Source organism: Lynx rufus, unplaced genomic scaffold (genome assembly GCF_022079265.1).
Source record: "Lynx rufus isolate CCGP_SWC_20201006 ecotype Redwood Valley unplaced genomic scaffold, mLynRuf1.p SCAF_8, whole genome shotgun sequence".
NCBI lineage: Eukaryota > Metazoa > Chordata > Mammalia > Carnivora > Felidae > Lynx > Lynx rufus.
The window spans coordinates 68,338,672-68,363,822 of NW_025814896.1; positions in this window are offsets into that span (position 1 = coordinate 68,338,672).

Genomic DNA, 25,151 nt, shown 5'->3' on the forward strand with positions numbered 1-25,151 from the left:
TATTAGAAGACCAAAATATAGGAGTTATATATTAGTGATGTATGTATGTGTGTGTGTGTGTGTGTGTGTGTGTGTGTGTGTCTGTGTAATAAGGCTCTTCTGGCTACAAGGAGCAGAGCCCCAATGAAGAAGAAAAAGGATAAGACTACATTTGGAATGGAAATCCCCCCAGGGTGATCAAAAGGTCAGTTTCCTTCCCACTGTAGGACATCTTTGCCTTTCTCTACATGACTGCTTTGTCCCACCCTTGGTCACTAGGTCCTCTATTTCTTACTCATAGTTTTTTCTGCCTCATAACTATGTGGCTTGTACTTGGCCTCAGTGTGCCTTGGCCCCACCTCTACATTAAGGCATCCTTTTAGCTTTTGCTTCTCCTAATGATCAAGCAGACTTTTCTATGTTTCTTAGTTCAAATTTCAGAGATAAGAAATGTTTTGTATAGGCTGCTGGCAAGCCTTCTATTTGGTTGTCTGGTTCAGGATTTCGTCTCTGGCCCCATAAACTTTGGCCAGGGGGTGGGTGGGAAGGCACTAGTGGGGTAAGCATGGCTACCTATGTCTTTGCCTTGAGCAGAGACTACAGAATGCCTAGGAATTGACAGCTTTATTATGGTGCAGTAGGAGACTGTGGAGAAGTACCTTAGTGCTTCTTGTGGATAATGGAACTCTGACTGAAGAAGAAAAGGATAGAGAAAAGGGAAAGCACTCCTGTGAAGGGGATTAAATTTCTCCCACTCATTCTGTAGAAAGAGGACTTGTTCAATGATGAAAAATCATGAACCAAGATAAACAGCTAAACAGATCACTTATGGAGGCATGGCTCATAGAGTTATCAGAAGGTGCTAGCTACAGCAGAGAGGAACCTGTTATGAGAGGTGAGTTAGCCTTGGTAGATGTCACTTCTAAAAGAAAGCCCTGACTCATGGAACAGTATGCTCCTGCCTGTTTCAGATATGAGTGAGGGGAATGGCTTTTCCAGGCTGATGTATCCCAGGAATTCCCATATGTCTTTGCAGCATAATCTTCCATGTTAGAAATATGTGTAATGTCACATTTTCTACTAATTGTTTTAGTATACCTTTGTGAAATGAAGCCTTGTATTTTAGCAGTACCCAGGGGAAAAGGAAAAGAGGGTAAGCTGGAGAGAGGGTGTTCCTTCTGGCATCATTCCAGGAGACTGACCACCTGGAAGAATTCACAAAGTTAATGTGGAGGGATGTGCTTCTTTATTATTTTTCTAAGGAAGAAATCCAGCTTTGACATTGAAGAAATGCAAAAGACTAGAGACAATTAACTAGAAGCTGTGGAGAGTGAGAGATACCTTGAATATCTGCTTTGCCTTAGGCAGGGAAGTACCTCAGGAGCCTTTGGTCCATGAAATACCATTTGTGTGTCAGAAAGAGGAAGCCCCTCCTGTCCTGTTACAGAGCTTTGGATGACAGGGGACTGAACTGAGCAGTCTTAGCTCCAGCTCACAAACCCTCCAGCTCCTTGTTTCCAGGCATGGGGCCCTAGTGCCCTCTTTTTCCATCTCTGCTTCCCTCCATTCTTGCTCTGAAGAAATAGCCAGATTAACACCTTGGTTTCCAAATTTATCTATGCTAGAAGCAGCTCTGGATACCACATGACTGTCTCCTTGGAGGCATGTGTCAGGAGGATTACCCACCTCAGTGTCCTTCAGTTGCCCAGAGCTCTGGAAGATTCTATTCTCAGTAGCATGAAGGATGTCAGGAGACAGGGAGGAAAGAAATGGTCAGTCTTTACCACCTGCATTAGCAAGTGCTTTTAAATATATGAAGCCATGTGGGGGTGCTGTTGTTATAAGAGATGAATGTTCCTTTACTGAGCCTGTCTGCTGAAAGTCTGCAGTGGGACTGGGTGCTCACGAGCAATCAGACAACCGTATAAATGATGGCTCCTGCAAGCCAGTGGATGTGGATAGCAGAGTCGGCCTGTCATTTTGAAGCCAGTGGGCAAGCCTGTGTTCTTCTATGCAAACCTCAGGAAATTCAGTGGGAAAGCCTTCTTATGCTAGCTCTACAGCTGGACCTTTGTTAAGGGAGAGTAAGGATGGGCTACTTGGCAAGCATTTTCCTTAGTAATCGTGAGGATGGTTGTTAGACTTCATTAAATATGAGCTGAGGAAGCTGGCTTAGTGAGGAAGCCCTGTGATTTTAAATGTGGGCCAAGGAGAATCTAGTAACAGGGCAAAGAGAATTTGAAATCTAGACTCTGAAGGGAGCAAGGACTCTTCCAACAGCGAGCAATAACCTATGACTAGCAATATTCTTCAATTTTCAAAAAAATCTGTGTAATCTACACCAAAGTTTTATCTACATCTCTTCTTTTTCCTACTTCATACCATACTTGTTCAAACCCTCTTTCATAGACCAGCCATGCCCACATAACTTTTGCCTGGTCCAGTGACCAAATTCAGCATAAAGTATCTTGCAAAGGGGTCTCTTTGCAAGGGCCAACATGTGTAATGGTCTATTTGTTCACAATCACTTAAAAAAATTTTTTTTTAACATTTATTTATTTTTGAGACAGAGAGAGACAGAGCATGAACGGGGGAGGGGCAGAGAGGGAGGGAGACACAGAATCAGAAGCAGGCTCCAAGCTCTGAGCCATCAGCCCAGAGCCTGACGCGAGGCTTGAACTCATGGACCGCGAGATCATGACCTGAGCTGAAGTTGGATGCTTAACCGACTGAGCCACCCAGGCGCCCCCACAATCACTTTTGAAAGAGTTGAGTGGTTGACTCATTCAGGCCACTCCAGAGAGTCACCTAATTAACGTTTCTGAGATCGTGCTATCCTTATGTCCCTCCTTGCTCCAGAACCTACCATGGTCCACTCAGGACTATGCATAAACTCCACAATCTTCTGCCAGTTTCTTAGTGCCTCCTATGGTCTACCCATCCCATGCTTCTCCAATCCCTTTCCCCACTTCTCCCCCAAATGGCAGTGTCCATTTTAGTCATGTCCTCTCCACAGCTGTTCTTTGCATGGGATTATTTGTCTTCCCGCATCAGCCTATCCAGTAAAGTCTCATCCAGTCTGCAAAGTTTGCCTCTAATCTTAACTTTTTGGTGAACTTCCCACCCCACCTTCTTTTTTCTAATATAGTTTCTCCTTATCTTGAGTTTTTATAGAGTCAGGTGCTTGAGGAGAAAGTTACTATTGTTTCTAAATTCCAAAAGTGTTGAATATTAAGGAAAATACATGAGTGATACAGAGTTTTATTTGTGTGTGTGTGTGTGTGTGTGTGTGTGTGTGTGTGTGTGTTTGATCATAAAACACAGAACAGGAGAGAATGCGTGATGATGACTGAGTAGCTTTGGAGGCAAGAATCCTTTCCGGACTATTGGTGAGGTGTTTGGGGAGAGGAATTGGAGAAGAGAACACATGAGTTTAGAGCTAATACTGAACTCTGCTCAAACCTTGGGTTTGGAGGGTGGGTGTAGAGGCTCTTGGATAGGTTTGGGGTCTGAGGCCAGAGGGGCCACACACACCTCACTTCCTGAGGGGACTTTGGGAAGAAGAAGTTCAGCAGAGTGCCCTGCCCCAACATGTTGGCTTTGGAAGCATAGAAATGGCAGCACAGTAATATTAGGCAGAAAGGAGGCCTTGCCAAATATCCCCCCTCCCTTTCCATACAAGTTCTCCTTTGGCTCCTGTAAGGCATGGAGAAGACCTGAAGTTTCTTAGGTAATGAATACTTTAGAGCCTGATGGGGTTGACAGGGATTCATATTGGGATGGTTTAGGGAGCCCAAAGAGGATGCTGTTGGATGGACATTTCAAGTTTGAGCATAAATCAAGGGAGGAGTGGGCAGGTTTGAGAGGGTCAGCAGAGCCAGGGAAAGCCAAAGTGTTGGCTCAGATGGGAGAAGGACTCTTTTCTAGAGCCCTCCTGGGTGCTACTTGTCCTGAAGGGAAAGAAGGAAGTTATTCTTGAGAAAAGTGAACATGGACCATTCGGTGATGGGTCAATTGTGATGGGTGCCATGAAGGAAGTGAATCAAGCATAGTGATGGAAGATTGCAGGTGTGATGGGATGCATTGGCACAATTAAGTTGGAGGCAAGAGGAAAAGGAGACAGTAATGCAGGAGGAAAGGTTCTAGGCAGAGATGGTAGTGTTGGAAGGCTCTGGGAATAGAGAGAGCAGGTTGGATTTGAGGACCTGAAAGGAAGTTAGAGCACTCGACAGTGGCACTTGAGGAAGGCAGTGGCATGAGACAAGGTCAGGAAGGTGACCAGAGGCAAATCATTTAGGCCTTGTGACCCCAAAACTGAGTTTGGAGTTTTATTCTCAGTGCAGTGTGAAGTCTTCAAAGCAGTTTGAACAAAAGAGTGATACCATCTGAGTTTTGAAAGGATTATTGCGAAAAATTATTTTGAAAGGTTATTATGGCTATTCTGTGGAGCCCAGATCAGAGATGGGGGAGTAGGTTCTGGAATGGCAGCCTGGGGATAAGATCCTCCCACCTGTAGAAGAAAGCCCAACATATTCATTCTCTTTCCCTTCTGGCTTCTTAGCTCTGAGCATCCTTTCTTACCTGGGGTTTTAACATGACCAAGGTGTCCCAATTGCTTTTTAGTTCAGTTGCATACAATACATACTTATTGAACATCTGAGCAAGGCACAGTAGGGGATTAAGAAACACAAATCTCATCTCTGCCCTCAAGGAGCTTTAAAATTACATTAAGAGAAACGACATTTGTTCATTAATCACAATCATCCTCTGCCATGTAGGTGTGGATTTAGAGGAAGACTAAGATGTGTTTTTTGCCCGGGAGTGGTCATGTTCTGGGGAGACAAATGTTTAAAGAAAAATTTGTGTAGTGTTACATAATAGAGGTACATGCTGAGTGTTAAGGAAGGAAGGAATTCATGTGTCAGGACAGCTCTTAGAGGAAGTGAAATTTGTGTTGGATCTTAACCAAGAGTTGGAATGGGCTGGAGGCTAAGCATTTTAGTCCTATTCAAAAGGAGGCTGCTGGATGCTATACTTAATATGAGTCAACAGTGTGAGGTAGGTGCTAAGGAAGTGAGTAGGTTGTATTAATGAAAGCTTAGTTCTGAAAATAAAGGAGGAGATGACTGGGTGGTGTTCTTCTGACTACAGAGTTGTTAGGTATAGGTGAGGGTAACCCTCTTGAAGAGGGATGTAAATGTTGAATTGGATGGATGTATTAGTTAGTCTGGGACTTCTGAAAAGCAGATTCCAATATGGGATTAAATGTGTAATGATTTTATTAAGGGAAATGCCTTGAGAGAATAATAGGGAGAGAGCCAGGAAAGTCTGAGAAAGCCATCAGAGTGCAATATAAGTCTTACCCAATTGCAGGAAAGAGAGAAGACAGGTTTAGTGGAAGCATTCTAGATTGTCATGCTGACTAAGGAACGATTGGCAAGGCATTTGGGGAGTCCTCTAGCCAAAGTTAGCTGTCTGAGCATGCTGAGTTTTCCAGAATTTAATATCCGTAAGGGCGCCAAGTCATTGGCTGGGAGTAGCCTGGGGGCAGTGTGGCCTTAGTGCAAACATGACAGTGAATTTCTGCGGCAGCAGTTGGGGCCCTTGACTGATAAAAGTCCCTGTACCTGGGGGTCTGGGAGGCTCACATGGCAGCCTGTAGAGAATTTCTGGGGCAGTGAGAAAATTCAACCAAATATGGGAAAGGAGACTACAATATGCTGAGTCTGAAGAAGTCTCAGAGGTGACATTTATCATTCTTTTTTTTTTAATTACTTATTTGACATTTATTTATTTATATGGCTGTATGCTGGGAATATTGATAAGAAAGAAAGAGACCTTGCCTTCAAGGAGCTCATAGCCTAGAGGGGACTGCAGCCTGATGCACCATGATGACTGGATGAACTCAGCACAGGGAACACATCTAGGTGCTGATGTTGGTGGTGATAGGATCATTGGATTCCTAGAAGGCTGTGAGCTGGGTTTTAAGCACAAACTGCAAGTCTTCAGGTGGAAGAAGGAAGGGATTACACTAATATTCAAAGAGGCGTGGTATGTGGAATGACATTTGATTTTCATGTGAATAATGTAATTGAATTATTTTAGCCCCAATGTGTGGGAACTGTGAGAATACAGATTTGGGATTAATATAAGCAAGAACATTCTGATAAACCGAGCTTTGCAAAGGTGAGATAGGGTTGCCTTGGTGCATTTCCAGTGCTGCTAATATCCAGCTGGGAAAGCTGTTAGCAGAGATGGAGTCAGGTCAGGGAAGGATGGTTGTGATTCTCAAGGTGATTGTTAAAGTCCTTCCCATCCTTGAGATTCTATTGATAGGGAAAAATCTGTTATAAGATGGCCGACAGGACTGATAGGGACATTTCAGTCCCTGACTGAAGACTCCCCTTCTGGGTTCTTCTTCCTACCCCACATTAGCCTGTGCTAATGTGGAATGTGGAAGTAACAGACTATAAATTTTTCTCTCTGCTAGGACTCGGGGCTCAGATTCCTGGAGAGTGATCTCCTCTGAGCCCGCAGGTGTGAGATAAACCTCCTGCTTTCCAAGATCTCTGAGTGCCACTTGGTTCTTCCACCAGGTGATCCAGACCAGGTTCCATAACACTGATTCAAAGTAGCACTTTTTGGAAGGCAGCCATTAGAAGAACCATCTGTACCCTCCCAGCCTCAGGTTGCACACTGTCCTGCAATTTCTTCCTGGCCAGGGATGAGGACAGGGGGGCCTATTTCTTAGAAAGAAAAATTTCAGCATCCAACTCATTGCATACAACAAAGGTTAGGAGTCTCAGGAAGTGACTTTCTCTGGCTGATCAGAGGTGAGATTTCCACCAGTACTCTTGATTGTCCTCTCCATGAAGGAAGCAGGCCATAAATATATATGTACAATGCAATGTAAGTTCATCAAAGGCCTCCCAAAGACACTACTTCTTGGAGAAACCCTCCCTGGAGACTTGATAAGTATCTAAGAGGAAATGGACTGCTAATTAGTGAAGAAGTTAGATTATATATATTCCTGCCAATATCCATTCTTAATAGAGTAGGATAGCAGTTGTTTAAATCTGACAATAGAACCTACAATCAAAATGATGTTTGTTCCACTTGTTTTTTTCTTGCAGGTATATCCTGATATTTCTTGCTCCTCCATTTCTTTGCTCTCATTCATCTTCCCCACAGTGTGTTCCCGAGACGAAGTAACTCAACTTCCAGTTGCCCCTGAACTCCCTGTACTTCCACACTTCAGTTCTCCCTGGTTTGATTCCCAGCACTGTTGCATTTAAACTTTGGAAGGAATCAACTAAATGGTTTTCACACTGGGATCTCATTATAGCAAGGTGAGTTTCCCTGGAAGCCAATATAGAGATAGAGTGTAAAAGGGAGGATGTTTATTAAGGAGCACCCTTGGATCAGTACCTGTGGGAGGGTGTGGGAAATTCCTTCCCCCTGAAGGAATTTAATCTTGCTCGAGAGGACTCTTTCCAACTGAGGCAGTGCCCAAAAGTCTGAGAGCTAAATGCAGTCTGTTGCCCTCATACCCAGCAGCTGTGGCAACAAGTCCTTCCTTAAAGGGGAATCTGGGTAACAAATGGCAGTGTCCACCACAGCCTCCCTCTCTGTTTCCCCACCTACTGTCGCCAAGAGAGAAGCAGCTCTCCTGTGATCTGTTTCATAATTAGGGTTCTGCACGAGAGTCCCTTTGCAAGATGGGTTCTGTGCTAAAAAAAAGTTTGGATATCACTGATTAGAGACTATAAGGCAAGCTGAGGGCCAAGCACAAGCTAGCACAAACCCTCCTCTCCAGGTGGGGCATGGTGTGGTATTCTTCAGGCACTCCTGGCTGCCCAAGAACAAAGGAAAGGCAGAAAACAAGTGGTTCAACTGATAGTCCCCATCAGTTCACAAATATCTCATCAATAGCCTAATCTCCAGGAACTCCCTACTATCTTCATGATAATGCTTTGCTAGAGGGAAAAACAATCTTAGCTTGACAGTTGGTAGGCATCCAGTAATCTGTAAATCATCTTTAGCGTATGGAAATCCCTTTAAGAAATTTCCTCTTGACTTTACCTCCCCCAATTCCACACTATATAAGCAGTCACTTTGCACAAGCCCAGTGCAACTCTTCCTGCCCATGGGTCCTGTCCCTGTGCTTTAATAAAATCATCTTTTTGCACCAAGACATCTTCAAAGATTCTTGGCCGTTGGCTCCGAACCCCCACAAATACCCCCAAACCCCATCAATCACTGCCCTTGTCCAACCCTCTCATTTTTCAGGTGAGTAAATTGAAGCCCAGCCCAGCTTCTCTGAGTCCTAACATAGTATCTTTTAAAATTTTTTTACCAAATTTAGCATCTCTATATCTTTGTTTCCTTTCTGTATATCTAACACGCCCAAGGACAGACTGATCAAATGTGGCAGACACTGCTGGTCTCCTAGCAATATTCATACTCTCTTTTCTACTAACAGAACCTTGGTTTGTGCCCAAGGGCATGTGCTCAGCTAAAGAACCTCATTTCCCAACCTAGCTTGCAGCTAGTACCATCGATGTGACAAAGTTCTGGCTCATGAGAAGTAAACTGAAGGTTTCTGGGTAAGCTCTACTTCCTTAATATAAGCACCACTCCTTCTTTCTTCCTCTTTTACTTCCTCCTGTTGCTTAGAATGCAGAAATCGTGAATGGAGATAATGCGGCCATTGGGAGAGAATGAGAACAAGGTTCTCAGCCTAAGAATGGCAGAGCACAAAGCTAGAGGTGTCTGGGTCCAGATAATCTATGTGGAGCTCTCCTCTATCTTCTCTGAGTTTTATGTTATATAAGGGAAATAAAAATTCCTGCCTAATTAAGGCACAACTCCTTGGAATTTGGGTTGCCAAACCCAATCCCAGGTGGATAATGCTGAGTTGAGAGAAAAGAAGATCTTGGACCTCATGTGTTCAGATTAGTATCTTCAATTGCCCTGGCCTCAGAGAATCTCAAATTCCATACCTGAAGTATCCCATGGCTTCCTGTATGAAGGCCTGGTGAAGGGAAAGGACACTGAACTGGGAATTTGGAGAAGTGGGTTTCAAGTCTATTTCTGCCATTCGCTATTTGTGTAATTTCAGACAAGTTGGATAATCTATTTGGGGCTCAGTTTCCCTTATTGTAAAGACAAAGAGTTTGAGTACATCTCAAAGTTTTCTTCCATAGCTTAAGTCACAGTTTCTCTCCCTTGACTGAGTGTACACTGGGAGTGCATCTGTGTAGAGGCCCACTTTAGGGCAGTAGTTACAGGTCCGGAGGTTGTGGGTGGGACAAGTGTGAGAAACAGCTTTGCTTTTAAGGTTATTTCTTGCTAAGTATAATCCAGTTGGCTAAGGATTTTCTTCATAAAAAATTCTTTGTATTTTTGTGGGTTGATTACTGGCTTAATTAATGTAATTAAACACAATTACAAAATTAGTACAAATCTATGTAATCAGGTACTAACAATATGTAATTAAGTAACTACATCTTCTAATTAGAGACTTGAGTATGCAGTGCCACTTTAGAGTCCTTATTCTACTTTGTACAAAAGTTATGCCAAATCTACACACAGATCGTTTCAGACGTTTGTCTTACCCCATAGTTGAATGGGTGTTTTTTATTCCTATAAATTATTAACAACACATCCCCCCCTGTTTAGGTAGTAATAACCTTGTATTTTATTTTCAAATCAAATATTTTTTTAAAGTAACTATGACCCCAAAATCAATCTCAGATTACACAAAATAGAAGTTGTCTTAGAAAGAATGATTTGAATTCTGGAAAGGGAACTCCAGAATAGCAATACATGAATAACATTATAGTCACATTATCAGTCTTTCGAATTAGAGTTTGATGAATTTTCCAGGTTTTTTGTATGCATTTCATTTGCATCCAAATATTTGATACATTATATTTTTATCTTTTGACAAAGTAAAATGAGAGTTCCATGATGATGGAAATGCTCCAGATTTGCGAGATCCCTAGGTTTTTTCAAATGGGTTTGCAACAACTGTGCTCCAGAGAGCACCAAGAAAACTTCAACGGTAATCTCTTGCCCCTTTTCCATTCTAAAGAACAGCATGCTCTATGATTTGGGTGTAGCTGCCATCTTGGTGGAAGAGAAAACCATTTGAGATTTATTGAAGCCATATGGCTTCTAATGACCCCCTTCCTTACAACCTGAGGGCATCCCCTAAAAGGTAGATGAAATGTCCTAGGCTGGGAGTTAGCATACTTAATTTTGGTGCCAATTCTATCATTGGCCAGTGATTTTTCTGTTTCCTCACCTAGGATATGTATTTAAAAAGTGGTACCGTTTGTATATTTAGTAAGGTCAAATGGACAGAGTGTATGGAAAAGAGCAAAGAAAAATATAAAGCATATCTTTGTGTTAGGTTTTATTCTCTATTATTATTTGGGTGTTGGGGAGATTTTTTTCCTTTAATTTTCTCTATCTAGGTCACTACTCCTTTTACTCATGCAGGTGTAGCTTTTGAAAACTGGTATTTGATGAAACACCTCATTTTACAGATGAAACTGAAGCCCAGAAAGGTCAAGAAGTTTGCCTAAGGTTCAAGGTTAGCTGGCAACAGGGCTATTTTTAGAATGCAATTTTCTTGACTTCCAATTGAGTGCCCTTTCTAATCACACTAGCGTGGTCCTTGAGGACCTAATGGAGCTGGGGACACCATCTACCCTTATTGATATATCTCCCAGAGGAGAGCAGCCCCTTTTTCACAATGACACTTTTTCCTGGAGGAGATCTGGATGTTGATGCTTCTCAGTAGCTCCTTTTCCTTGAGGAAAGATAGGAGGAGGCAAGCACTGCACTTGGTGAACTAAAACAAAGCTTTCTTGGATGAATTATGAAAATTTGGGATGGAGATTAAAAACATAGGGTGAATTGTCTTTGCCTTATGCAGTGTGTGGGGTGGTGGTCTTGGACTTGAGATGAAATAAAGTGGGGAGGTTATTAGGGTGGAATCAATGGTGGTTGTTGGTGAGAGAGAGACATTAGTGTCAAGTAATTTTTTTACCCTATGAAGGGAGATGGTTTGGTGGCTTTGGTTAGAGCAGGCTGGGTGGTAAAGCCAGAACCATGGTCTATAAGTACTTAGGTATCATGTGCTTGCAAATATGCTTTTTTTATGTCTTCAGCTTTTAGTGGTTACCATTCGGTAACTCTTAACTGAAATGGTTGGGTTTGTCAATCTGCTTCAGGAACTTTGTCTTACAATTGGTTGAAAAAGTGCTTTTCCTTGGGATTTGATAAGGATGATAAAAGGATTTATTTTGGATGACTGAATCCACTCTGTGGGATGGATTTATAATTTCCAGAGGAATTAACTTAAGTATAACTTATAGGCCAACTATAATCATGATACAGTGTGATTTCTTTTTATTACCTTATCTCTCCTTGTTAAGAAATGAAAAATAAATTCTAGACATTTTTAGTTTCTATTCAGCTTCTCTTCTTTTAATACTCCGTTTTTTTTGTTTCTTGTCTATGTTCATTGCAATTTGCATCCCATACTAAACTGCCTTAGGATTTTTAAAAACTGAATAATACATTCTAATATCAATTAAGGAGACTTTTCAGTGTCTTCACATGCAGTTATTTAAGGTTAGATGTCATTTCTAAATGGATTGCATCTCTGAAGCCCCAACTATCTTAATTCCCATTCCTACTGTTCCATGTCATGCTAAAACTTCTCATTTATAATTTAAAAAAATCCTCTCACTTTCCTGGTATTGGGAAAGCCTGTTGAGTTTTGCATCTCTGCACAGTGCTGAATTGCTCAGACTCGTGCTGTGGCAACAAGAGGTTTCCTAACCCTGAATTTTGTTGACCATATGGGAACCATGGTCAGAAAGTGTAGCCATTGCCTGTAGAAGAACATCAAATTAATTCTGTTATCATCTGGTTTTGGTGAACAGGGACATCATATACTTTGTCTACCCTGGATCAACAGTTTTGTGTTTTTCATTTGATTATTTTAAGCCCACTATATTGTTAAATCAGAAATTGTGAAGGGTCTGAGATTTTATTCTACATGCCAGCTAACAAGTTATCCTGCCATGGTGTGGTGTGGTATGTGTGTGTATGTGTGAGTGAGTGTGTGTGTGTGTGTGTGTGTGTGTGTGTGTATCTATACTAACAGAAAACAGGAGGCCTCAGAGTCAGAGATGAACATAGTTCATTATATACAGCAAAGGCTACAGCTACTTAGCACCAATTCTTCAAGTCCCAGTCTTTGCATGGTGATATGGTGAGGGTCAGATGGTAACTGCACATGTGGTAGGGTGCATCATAGGAGAGGGACCCCACAATAGGGAGGTTCTAATCTTATATAGGGTCTTGGCAACCTGCCAGTGCCTCACTGCCAAAGAGACCTTACTCTTTCTCTGGAAAGTAAGCCAATCTTCTCTAGGCTGAGAAGAAGACATCTTAATCTTTACTACCCTGGAATGTCTCTGAGGAAGGATCTTTAAGCTTTACTATATTGGAAACAAATCTTTCCTCTAATATGAAGGGATACACTATTTCTAGTTTCTAAGGATGTTTGCTATTCAAACAATTTCGTGAAGAGATAGTTTAAGGTATATATAAACTCCAGATTCATGGAGAATTATCTTTCAGCATATATGTAGGCAACATCTTTCCCCTAAACAAATAAGTAATCAAAAACCAAAAACACATAAACATCTGTGGCCCTTCATGAACTACAGTGTAAAATCTAAACTTCTTGACTTGGCATTTAAGGTTCTTCACTACCTGCCCCCTTTTACAATTCTCCATCTTTAATCCTCTGCTTGGACATAACTGGTCTTCTCATCATTGGCTTTTTCCCTCCACATTGTCTCTCTCTTTATGGCCTTTATTCATATATTCTCCTGTTCTTAGCATGACCTCCCTCCTTTCCTTTCTTTTTTTTTAATGTTTACTTTTTATATTTGAGAGAGAGAGAGAGAGAGGCAGTGCGCTAGTGAGGAAGGGGCAGAGAGAGATGGAGACAGAATCAGAAGCAAGCACCAGGCTCTGAGTTCTCAGCACAGAGCCCAATGTAGGGCTCGAACCGATGAACTGTGAGATCATGACCTGAGCTGAAGTCAGATGCTCAAATGACTAAGCCACCCAGGCACCCCCTCCTCCTTTCCTTTCTACCTTTATGAATTCCTTCCCACACTTTAAGAGCTAGTTCATCAACCAGGCTCCCATTCTTTCTAGTTGTAGGGTAAGCACCTCTTCTTATCTGAGCTAATTCTGAAACCTGACATCCATTCTATGCAGAATGAAGAGTATGACCTGATTTACTGACCAGGAGACTATCACCCCTTGAGGCCCAGGGCTCACCTATTTTAAGGTCAGATTGCAGTTGGACACAGTGGATCACCCTGGTCTGTGGCTTGGTTAGCCTAGTGCCTTAGTTCTTAAGGGCCTCTTAGATTTAAGCAGGTTGCCAAGAAAGCCATGGTTGTGGGTTTTATTCTGATACCATAAATTCAGGATTAACACATGCCCCCAAGCCTCTTCACTATGTCCCCCTTCCAATTCCAGTCTGCTTTCTCAAGAAGGGCCTCACAAAGTTTAATACATACAAGACATACATGATGAACCCAATTCAGTGGGTCTGGGGAAGGACCCGAGAAATTTCTGAAAGACAAATTCCCAAGTTATACCGATACTGCTGGCTCATGGCTCACACTTTAAGAAGCAAGGGTTGGGGTAACTTTTGGACATCAGGTATGTGTGTGCATACCTGTAAGTCTCTACAAATGCTGTTTACCTAGAAAAAGAATCCAGAAATCCAGAAAAGGAACTGATTTTCTGAGCATATTACTCAGATGCAGGATTTTTTTTTCTTTTCCGTTTTATAGCTGAGAGAACTGAGATTAGAGAGGAATGAATCTTTCTGATAATAAGCAGAAGAGCTGGAATTCACACTCCTATCCCCTCATTCTGTCCACCACACCAAGATCAAGGTATCTGAGGTCTACTGGCTAGGAAGTGAACATCACACCTAAGGCAGGCCACAGACCCTGAATGACCACACAGTGCTTTCAACCAAGGTGTACAGTAGAAAAGACAGCCAGGGGCATGTGGTCAGCTTGGTTCTAGTTGATGAGAGCCCTTTGGAAGACAAGACACTTGTATATGGAAGCATGTTGGCAAGTTCACAAGGTTCCTGGCCTGCTCTGTCATTTTCTCTGAATTATTCAGACTGTGTAGTTCTCTGTTTCAGAATCCAATAGTTGTGAAAGTCTTTTTCTAATATTTATTCATTGCTCTCCTGATTGGGGTGTTTAGCTTTCAGCCAAATGGCATATACAGGTAGATGGCAAATCCCAGGAAATAGCCTCATGTGCTGGGTAGAGGTGTGCATAATGGTCTGTAGAAGAGAGAAAGCAGTTGTCCTGTGAGTCAGGGAGACAATCTGTGACTGTGACCACTATCCTGGGAGCCCAATTCTGGGTCTGCCTTTGGTTCCTTGGCTTGATGAAAACCCTTCACCTTGGGTTGGGTTCCTCTGCTGCTACAATATGACCTGAGCCAATTTAGTCCCTTTTTCTCATTTTTTTTTGTTTGTTTGCAGCATTCAGTTAGGCTCTGTATGAAGATAATCAGGGCAGGAACCCTCATATCAAGAAGATTGTAATCTAGTAAGTAGCTGTGTTCCTGACTACTAGATCCATGAGGTTTAAGAACTGTCTGTTCTCCATCTTTTCACTTATGTATTCTTTGAGCACCCTTCTGTGCACTAAGAACTATCAACTATCATGGGAATTCAAGTCACTCAAAAGTACTCTTCCTATGCTCATGAGCCTCAGGGTCTATCTGGAGAAACCTGGAGTTGGAATTGCAAAATTAGCAATCACCTGCTAAATGATGGCATCTCCACTTTAAGTGAAGTAGAAGCCAAAGGAGGAAGAGAATATTGTGATGAGGGAGGGCAGAGAAGCCTCCCTGGAGACGGTGAGACTTCAGTCTAGCAAGGAGAGAGGATGTGCCAAGAACAGCACAGTCTGATAGTAATATGGTACAAGCCACAAATGTCATTTAAGTTTTCTAGTAGCCACATTAAGAAAGTCAAAGGAAACAGGTAAAATTAATTTTAATATTTATTATTAACCTAATACATCCAAAGTAGTATTATTTCAACAGATTATGAATACAAAAATTATTAATGAATACTTTATTTTATTTTTTGTATGTGTGCTAAATCTTTGGTGTATTTAGACGTGTATTTTACACATACATTTTGGTTTGGACTAGCCACATTGCAAGTACTCGGTAGCCACATGTAATGGACAGCACAGGGGGATGGGTGGATGAGCTTGTAGTTGTGTTAACCCTAATATATGAACTGGAGGACAGGACTCCGGGTAGGTGGGCTAGGTGGGTAGAAGGAGGTCTCGGCCAGCCCTGGGCCTGAGGAAAGCAGACACGCTGCGGGAAAATGAAGAATAAAAATACACATAGGTTCCAGGGACTTAAAAAACCTGGTGCAGGGAGGTACCCACTTTTTCTGCCACAACACACAAATTTGAAATGGCTTTGGAAAAGAGGCCCTGAATAGGAACTGCATTTCCAGAGAAATGAGCGTCCTTAAAGCTGTCTGAATAGAAAATAAGGTTATCATTATGCCTTATCATTAAGAGAGAGAAGAATATTAAAAGGACTCAGTTCAGCTTGAATAAAAAAGATAAATTTCAAGTAAACTGGCATACAGTTTATCCATGACTGGATTTGCTGTAATAAAGTCAGCGAGGGAATAAGCTGGATGATTTACAGGGAGACTGCTTCTGTAAAATTTACAAACTGCTGTGATAAAATGTCACCTTTTATGATGCATTCCACCCGGGCTGCATATATAAAGGGCACTGCAATGGAAAGAGTTGCAAAAACAAAGCTGTAGTCTGGCTCCCCAGCTGCCTTTGTCTGCTTTTCCAGCAGAATTGGGGATTTATGGAAAGATGACCTAGTCACTCGCTTTTTACGGTTGTGGATTGCAAACTGCCAGTGAAATGGCATCATTTCCTTTAGTTTTTATTTTGCCACCTCGGGGACTGCTTTCAGTAATTTAGACCAGGAAAGCTTGAGGTGAGGTGAGGAAGGGTAGGATGAGGAAGGAAAAGACCGCAATTCCAGGGGTTCTCAGTGCAGTTGGGAAGGCAAGCATGCCCATGAGTGATTTAACACAAATGTAGCAGGTATGAATTTTTAATCTAATCCATGCCATAATCATTTACTTTTCCAGATTAAATTTTATCTGCTATGAGTCTCCATCTGCCTATTTGGTGGGAAATTAAGTCTCAATCATTATTGGGGTATACTTTATATGCAGATGAATCCTGGTACTACACGCTGAGGAGGGGCCAGGTCTTCAGGCCATGGTGTTTCCATCTTCTCACTACCCATTTGCCTTCACAGTGGCCCTGTAGGGAGTGATCCTGTCCCTCTGTCTCCCAGTCCTCATGCTCTGGGGGAAGTCACTGAGATGCTCCTCTTATCCTGCAGCCTGCCATCCAACAGCCTCCAACCTCCTATCCCCACCCATCCAAGGCTCTGCCTGTCTGTGAGGCCACTGGCATCTCTCCTTAGCCCCTGTCTCAAAGGAAACTTGTCTCCTCAAGCCAGTGGCTTCTCCTCCTCCCCTCTCAGCACTCACAGCCATGCCTCCTCTTCAGCAACCCCAGCTCAGTCTTCTTCAGTGGGCCTGAAATACAAATTCTGTGTGTGTGCACATGCATGTGTGTGCAAAGACTAACCTGGATCTTGGAAAAAAAAGCAGTGTTGGCTCCTTTTATCCTTAGGTGGATATGGGGAAAACCGTGTTTACACCAGTTACTTTCTTCCTCAGTAATTCACCCAGTTATACTAGGTAGACAAGGATAAATACTACAATGGGACTAGAAGCAAAGTTGGAGAGATTACTTTCAACGTGGAGGAACCAAGAAAGGCTACAAGGAAGAGGTGAGATTTAATTAGAGCTGTGAAGGATGGGAGAAGTTTGCTCTGCAGGCAAAGTCAATTCAGAAGGGAAAGATAGAGCCAAGCCTACAGTGGAGGGGGCAGGGGAGGTGGAGGTGGAGGAAAGGGGGATGGGGCCAGAGTGAGAACATTTGGCTTATGTGTGGGTGAAGTGGGAAGCTGGGGAGGAGGAAGTGAGTCTAGGGCTGGGGTTTGGATATGTGGAAGAGGGGTTGGTGGTGGTTGTATGGGATGCTAAGTGGTGTGGAAAATAACATGGCAATATCAAGTACTTAAGCTCATCCTTGGCCGTCCTCAAGTAGTGGAAACAATTTAACTTATAAAACTGGATATGTGGGTAGCAGTGAAAACAAGAATGTTTCTACTACAAAAATGCTTGTCCACCAGGTATCAGTAAAAGTCCAGGCTGTCATAGCCAAACAGGATTTAGATAACTTTATCCAAAGTGTGCTCCTTTATATTAACTTTCTGAATACACAATTCTCCATTGTACTAAGGGCCTGGGGCAACATACATCACTGAGATCCCTCACAATACTCTAATCTCTGCCAACTCCCCCCTTTTACCACCTCCTCTGTTGTGTAGGCACTAAAGTACCCCCTCCCCCCATAAGACCTAGATAATCCTGGGAGCAGGAGGACCCATTTGTCAGGGAGCAGAGTCCAACAGAGGCTCCTGGAGTTGCACTGGCCACGGAGGTGGAATTGCTGGAAGGAAAACCCCAAAATATGATAATGGAAAAACATTAATTATAGTCAGTGTCAAGTTGGGAACAAACAACAAAACAAGTAAGCAGTCCACTTAGAGACAAGAAGATTTGAGAGCATGTCAGTCTAGGAATGGGGTGAGGTAAGTGGTTCAGAACCTAGGTTTAAACAGCAGGGGCATACTAAAATCCTTCAGTTATGTGCTGCTAATATATATAGTGCTGGGTGGGCATGGGGACTTGTGGAGACTATAGACCTAACTTGCTGATAAGGGAATAGAGTTGGCTCATTTGAACTTAAACTTCCCCTGAGATATGAACCCTCGTAGCTGGAGCAGGGAAATGTCAGTTTCCTTGCTCCATTATTCCTTGGTCAGAAGGTGCATGGGGACAGTCCCCTCTGTGTGGTCACAAGTGGCCACATCTGGACTGGGTTCCAAATCCAAACTCTTGAGCTCAGCCCATCTATGCCTTGGTTCCCTGAATTCCCAACTTGTCAGGCTTTGGGGAGTGTCCATTAAGGATCTGTCCCTTGCAAAACATGTATCTCCCAAATTAAGAGTTTAACTAGATTTCATTTTGGGAATTGAACAAGAATCGGCAATAATTTAGCTTATAAAACTGTAGTTTAATGAAAGTATAAGACAATAGGCCTGGAAGAGGCTTTTTACTGTCATGAGATGAGAGTTTGTATGGCCTGTGCTGACAGATTTACTGTTGTTTTAACTTAATAAGCTATTTCTGTTTTAGCGTTGTTATTGTTTCCGTGGTTATAGGACATTCTGTATTGTTTTATTATATTATCCGTCCCCCTCAGTTTTAGGGTGGCATTTTTCTCTTTGCTTAGCTTGTAAATATACATATTTCCTCTTATCCTCCTGATTCTTCCAGGCACAGGGAGAAACAGAGCAGTTTCTCAGGACATGGGGTGGGATTTGCCTCTGGTCACCCTTTTCTTTCTTTCAGCTCATAAAGGGCAGGCTCCTCTTGAAGTCAGTATCCTCCCCACAAATTGTTTTAATTACGTCTCTAAAGCCATCCAAATAAAAATTATATTTATCAGGTTTTATGCTTGTAAAGCATTTTTAGCTTTAAAATGTATTGTCTGGTGTGATCTTTGTGACCACTCTGTGTGGTGGGCTCCATGGAGGATGGGGATGTATTACTGTCTTCATTTTACACATTGGGAAGAGGAGTTCTAAGAGGATAAATAAGTAGCTGAGGACTGTCTAGCAAGTCAGTGGCAGAGCCTGGAGGTCAAAGAACTTCCTAGAAGAGAAGGCTGGGTTGAGGCAGAAGACATCTTCCAGCAACAAGGACCGATCATGAAAGTAGTAGCCTATTGGCTGTGGAATACTCCATGACTGTTCCATTACCAACTTAACAGATGATATAGATCTTTAGCCTCCTCTTTTTCTTTCTTCATATTTCCCAAGAGAGAAATTACAGCTAGGAAGGAAAAACAAATTTAAATCTATCTCCTTCACTGTCATTGGGTAGTCTAGTCAATATTTGATGGACAACAAGATGGTCAAAAATCCTCTGGGACTGGCTTGAGGGAAACTCTCAAACCAAGTAGAGAAAAGAATGGAAGAGAAATAGTAAGGTACATTGTGTTAATTAAATTTTTTAACAATCTGGCAAGGTAGGTGAGTCCTAACTTATGAAAGGGAAATCTGGAGTTCAGAGAGAGTCAGAGACATCTTTGGGATCCAGCATCAATCTTTCTCTCAAGCCCATGATCTTTGGGCCCCTTTATTTCTGTCCTTTCTCTTCCTCAGGTACTCAGGAGACTAAATCTATAGTGAGAATCCTCAATCTCTCCCAGAACCAGGGAATAACAATTTAACAGCATCTGATTGGAGTAAAAATATCTTAAAGAGATAAAGGGCCAACAAACACAAGCCTGGTGGTAATATTTAGATTTTAAAGAAGATTAAGTAAATTACTCTCTTAGATTAATCTCTTTATGGAAGACAATCCAGAATGGAGTAAAAAAATGAAATGACTATTTTGAAAGCCTCAGGCAATCAGGCTGGGGTTCCATTCCTCACCCATCAGAACTCATCAGCTTCTGGTTCCTCAGATACAATGCAAAGATCTTTTCTAGTTCTACATTCTACGCTCCTATGACTGAAATCACATAAGTTGGTCTCTACCTGGGCCTGGCCCTTGTGCTCCATTCAGGAAGAGCATGCATCAAGCCTGTGCTTCTCATCTCTAAATTTTCTACGTGTTGAAGTTGGTCTTTCCTCCTTCCTGTGGATTTCCTCAGTCACAGCCCTTGGAGAATCTCCTGCCCCAAAGTCCTTCGAAAATCCAGAGTGTGGAGGAGAATAGGGCTTCAGCCTGTCATGGTTCATATTTTCTACTATGTCTCTTTTTTGTTTTTCCCTCCCTCTGTATCCTTCAGTCTTAAGATTTGTAGGGTTTGAGTTTCAGACTGGTAGAGAGAGAGTGCTTTTTGTAGAGACAGGAAATTCTCCATCTGAAAAGGCCCAGTTTACCTCTCTACTTAACTAAGGCTTCATATGGTGTCAGCTTTTCCCTTTTTCTTCCTTCTTTTCCTTTTCTTCCCTTTCTTTTCCTTCCTGCTATCCTTTCTCCTCCTCCTCCCCCTCATCTTCCTCTTCTTCCTCTTTCTTCTTCTTCTTCTTCTTCTTCTTCTTCTTCTTCTTCTTCTTTTTTGCATTCATGCATGTTTTTTTTTAATTGAGAATTTTCCTTTGTGGCTCCTATCAGTGGGAATGTTAGGCAGGATGGATCATGGAGGTCATCCTAGGAGCCATTTAGCATTTTTAGGGTCTGTGCCCAGAGTGGTTCAACAGTGCCAGAACTGCTAACTTGGGGTTGAACTTCTTGATTTCTTATATTCCAGGAGAGTATTTTTACTATTATTATCAGTCTTCTTTTTTTTCTGCTCTCTCAGCATCAGCATTCCTGGCTCCAGGTAACTGTCTGATTTATCACCAATATTTTAATTTTAGCCAGTTCTGCTATTTCCTTGAGCCCCAAGTCAGCATCCTAGGTCTCAGCATCATAATTCTGAGAAGAGAAGGGATAGGGCAGGAGCCCAGGCTCCAATATGGCTGGTTACAACTCACAGTAATTATTCTGTAAGCACTGAATTGAATTTGCACTAAAAACTAGCCTCCAAGGCTAAGGACAAGACAGATTTTGGGCAATGATTATGGATCCCAGACAATAAGGAGCTGCCAAAATTTTTGAGGAAGGGATATAGTCAATGTATTACTTTATGAAGTATTTACTGAGAGTTTGAGATACTTCAGGTCAGTGACTGTGTTTTATTCATCTTTGAATCCCCAATGCAGAGCTCAGCACTGACAAAATAGAGGCATGAATACTTTGAGTAGCATTAATGAATAAATGAATGAAAAAATATGTGCACAGCACTGATTGTAGAGAGGAGAAATCAGGCTGGAAGCATTTTCAAAAGGCCTTTATAATAGTGAGATAAAATGACAGAGTGATTGATCAGATATGGAGGGAAGGAAATAATAAAAACTGATTTTAAGTTTATTATTAAAAGTTTGGAGAATGGAGACACTAAGTCTTTAGAAATAGAGGAGTTAGATAAGGGAGTTGGATTGAGGTGGGGAGCGGAGGTATCAACATTCACGTGGGCATGTTAAGATTCAAGCATCCAGATGAACATACAGAGCAGGCGGCTGGAGAAAGAATGGGAGATCAGGACAGAGGTTAGATTTGGGGGTGGGGGTGCTGGAGTTCTCTTCTAGCAGGTGGTATTTTCTGTGGGAGAAAATTAGATATCCAATGGAGGGGATATAGAGAGGGTAAAATAATATCTGAAAAATGTGTCTCAATGAGAAACTATTGAGTCCTTACATGCAGCTGCTGGGTTAGTCTAAATATGCTCCAGTGACATAAAAGCTACATTAGTTATTGTATCATTTCCAATGTTATACACTAATTCCTAACAACCACTATTTAAAAGTACCTCTGTCTGAAAGCAAAGGATGAATCTTTATATGTGGTATAGTGATCCACTTATTCTTCTACCTACTCATCCATCCACTGATCCATTCATACACATCTGCCTCTCCATGCATCCATGCTTCCATGCATCCATCCATCATCATCTGTCTGCCCACCCACCCATAACCTCTTCAATATTTATTGAATGGCTTTTTTAGGATGGGCTAAAGAACAGAGACTTTTTAGCACTGCTGATAAATCGTAACACCCAGTTAATATTAAAGAAGATTTTATTTGGAACAAAATTGGCAAGCATCATTACACCCTGAAACTGATCTTTAGACCTTTTCCCCTTACGTCTGCAGCCCCTGGGGAAATGATGCTGAAGAGCCTTCAGAAATCAGATGTCAGCACTCAAAATGTTTTATAAGCCTTAGCAGTGAGCTTTAGGCATTCCCACCTTTTTTCTCTCCCTCAGCAATTCCATCCTTACTTTTTTGTCCCCTGAGTCTACAACTTGATCATTTCCTCATCCATGGAAAATACAGTGATTGATACCCTTAATATGGGTGGATGATCTATGAACAGTGAGAGTCTAGTTTGGGGAATGTAGGGAATGAGCTGCTTTGTGGATAGTTTTCATTCCAGATCCTGAAAGGGATAATAGGGAAAATGTGCAGGAGTGAAGTCATCCAAAGTAACAGAAGGATAAAATTCTGCCTGGCCTGTTACTTAGGTCTGGGAGGGCAGGAGGTCCTTCTCTGTCCCTTTCTTCTTTCCTCCTTTCTCCTCTATCTTTTCACCTTTTCTCTTCTCCTTCTCTCTGTGGAGTTAAATCAGTGGTCCACTGTAGTTCAGACTTCTTGGGATTTTGGGGCCTACATTGTCCTCTCTTTGGTGGGGATGAGGGTTGGGCCAGCTCATTCTCCATCTCACTTGTGCCATTGGTTCCTGTCCTGCTACACCAGAAATGGAAGGTCAGGATGCTTTGTGAATACAGCAGGGTAGAAGACTCACCTCTTCTCTCTTTATGAGGAGGGAGCTGAGGGGCAATTTTGTAAGGGCCACATTTGCATTGAGTCTGCCCATATGAGACCCAGTAGTGCCAACACCTCACCATATCTACCTCCTTTTCCTTCTGCTCCAGATTATATAAAAGTATGACACCCCACAACCTGTAGTACCCTTGTGGTAATTTATCCTTCTGTAACCGTTTCTCTTGAGCCCTCCTGCTCCCAGCTCAATCTAGCTCCTGCCTAAGCCTGATCTTCCCAGATGATGCCTTGGTTTCCAGTCCAAACCCCCCAGACAAAACAAAACTTAGAATAAAGTCAGTAACCCCAGAATTTCATTCTCTGATGATCTTTTTATAGCTGCCTACCTGTTGATTAGTTGTAGGGTGGGGGGGGGGGTTGGGGGAGTGCTTACTTTATAGAACGGGCTTGCAGAGCTTACTTTATAGAAAGAGCCCCTCCAAAGGCTCACAGACACTGTGTTGGCTCATGGGGAAATATTTTGGGTAGAGACTCTTCCCAGAGCCCTTCCAGGCCCTTTGTGATGCCTACTCTGGCAAGGCTGGTCTTTGTACAAGTCATTATGGTTCATAACATGGACTTTGGAATTGAATAGGCTTGATTTGAATCTGGCTTTTCCAATTTCCATCTGTCTGATATTAGGTAACTTTTGTTTTTACTCGTCTAAGCCTCTATTTCTGCATTACCAAAATGCTGATGGTACTTATCTCATAGGGCTGAGGGGAGAGTTAAATGGAATAATAATAATGGCTATTTACCTATGGATGCTTAGAGTGTGCCAGAAACCAGTCTAAGTGATCTCTATGGGAATTATATCATTTAATCCTTACAACAGCTGTGTTATTCTCATTTGGTAGCTGAGGAATCTGAGGCTCAGAGGGGCTAAGTAATTCCCCAAGGTCACAGAGTTAGCAAGTGGCAGAGTTGAGCATGACTCTGAAAGTATAATTCTATAGCCATGCTCTCAAACAGGGTTCATCAAACTATCTTTTAGATTATGAGGAATCAGTCCTTGACATGTGGTTAGCACTCAGTAGCTGTCAACCATTTCATACAGACATCTCCTTAAGGCCTACATTTATTCAGTGCTTTTACTCCTATATTCATTCACTCAGTTTTTAGAATGTAAGCTCCATATGGGCAGGGATAGAATTTTTCCCAGTTTTATTTACTGTTGTATCTCCTGTGCCTAGAACACTGCTTGGTATAGATTGGGCACTCAATATATTTGTTAACAAATGCATCTACTCACTCATCCAGCTGTGTGTCAGCAAAGGTATTTTGAGCATCTACTAAATATGAGATTCCAGGCGCCTGGGTGGCGCAGTCGGTTAAGCGTCCGACTTCAGCCAGGTCACGATCTCGCGGTCCGGGAGTTCGAGCCCCGCGTCAGGCTCTGGGTTGATGGCTCAGAGCCTGGAGCCTGTTTCCGATTCTGTGTCTCCCTCTCTCTCTGCCCCTCCCCCGTTCATGCTCTGTCTCTCTCTGTCCCAAAAATAAATAAACGTTGAAAAAAAATTAAAAAAAAAATGAATATGAGATTCCATGCCAGGTGCTGAGGTAGGGTAGAGTCTCTGACCTTGAGGATCTTATAATCTGGCAAGGTGAACAGATTTGTGACCTAGTAACTCAATTTCAATATGGAGTATCTAAGAATGTTACCTGGGGTGAATGGAGAGGACAGCTCCCTTTTCTTCTGAGATGTTGCCTAATTTTTCATTTAGTGTTTCCACCTGATATCTCTCTGTGAGTAAATTCCTGTCTATTAGAATAATCTTACATCCTGCAGAAAGGATAAGGAGGAAGGGTAAGGCTGGAAGTATTTTGCTGTGCAAACTATGCACTACAAAACTCTAGGGGATACCATTCATTAATGTAGAGTCTGATGGGAATGGTGTCATCATAGTTGTGTAACGTGGTGGCTCTGTAACAGCTGCCTTTAAGGTCACCTCTGAATTATTTTACCAGGGGCCTGGGAGACTGGGAATAATTTACATAAATCCTTTGAGGGCACCTCCCAAGGCACATTCTTGGTCCCAGTGACCTGTGTAGAGAGTTAGAGCATAGGCCAGTAAGCAGTGTGAACAGATTATATTGCTAAAGGGAATGAATTTCACTGGGATCCTGTTGGTGTTTAAGCCTAGTGGGGCATGGACCACACTGACATCATTGATATCACCAGGGACATGACTACGACCATAAGCTTTCTCCTTATTTAAACTTAGACCCCTTTTATTTGCCACATATCCTCCACTTGACACCATACTGTGGTCACATGCTTTCCAAAGTCTCTTCTACTGAGGGTTGGGAGGAAGCTTCTGAAACTCATTACCCTTGGATGCCAGGGGGCCCTAAGATTTTAGCAAAAGACTTTGGATAACAGCAATGCTTGACCTGACAGGGAGGACAGTGCTTCAGTTATGGGCTTGGAGTCTTGCTGGCTTTGTACCTTATATTAG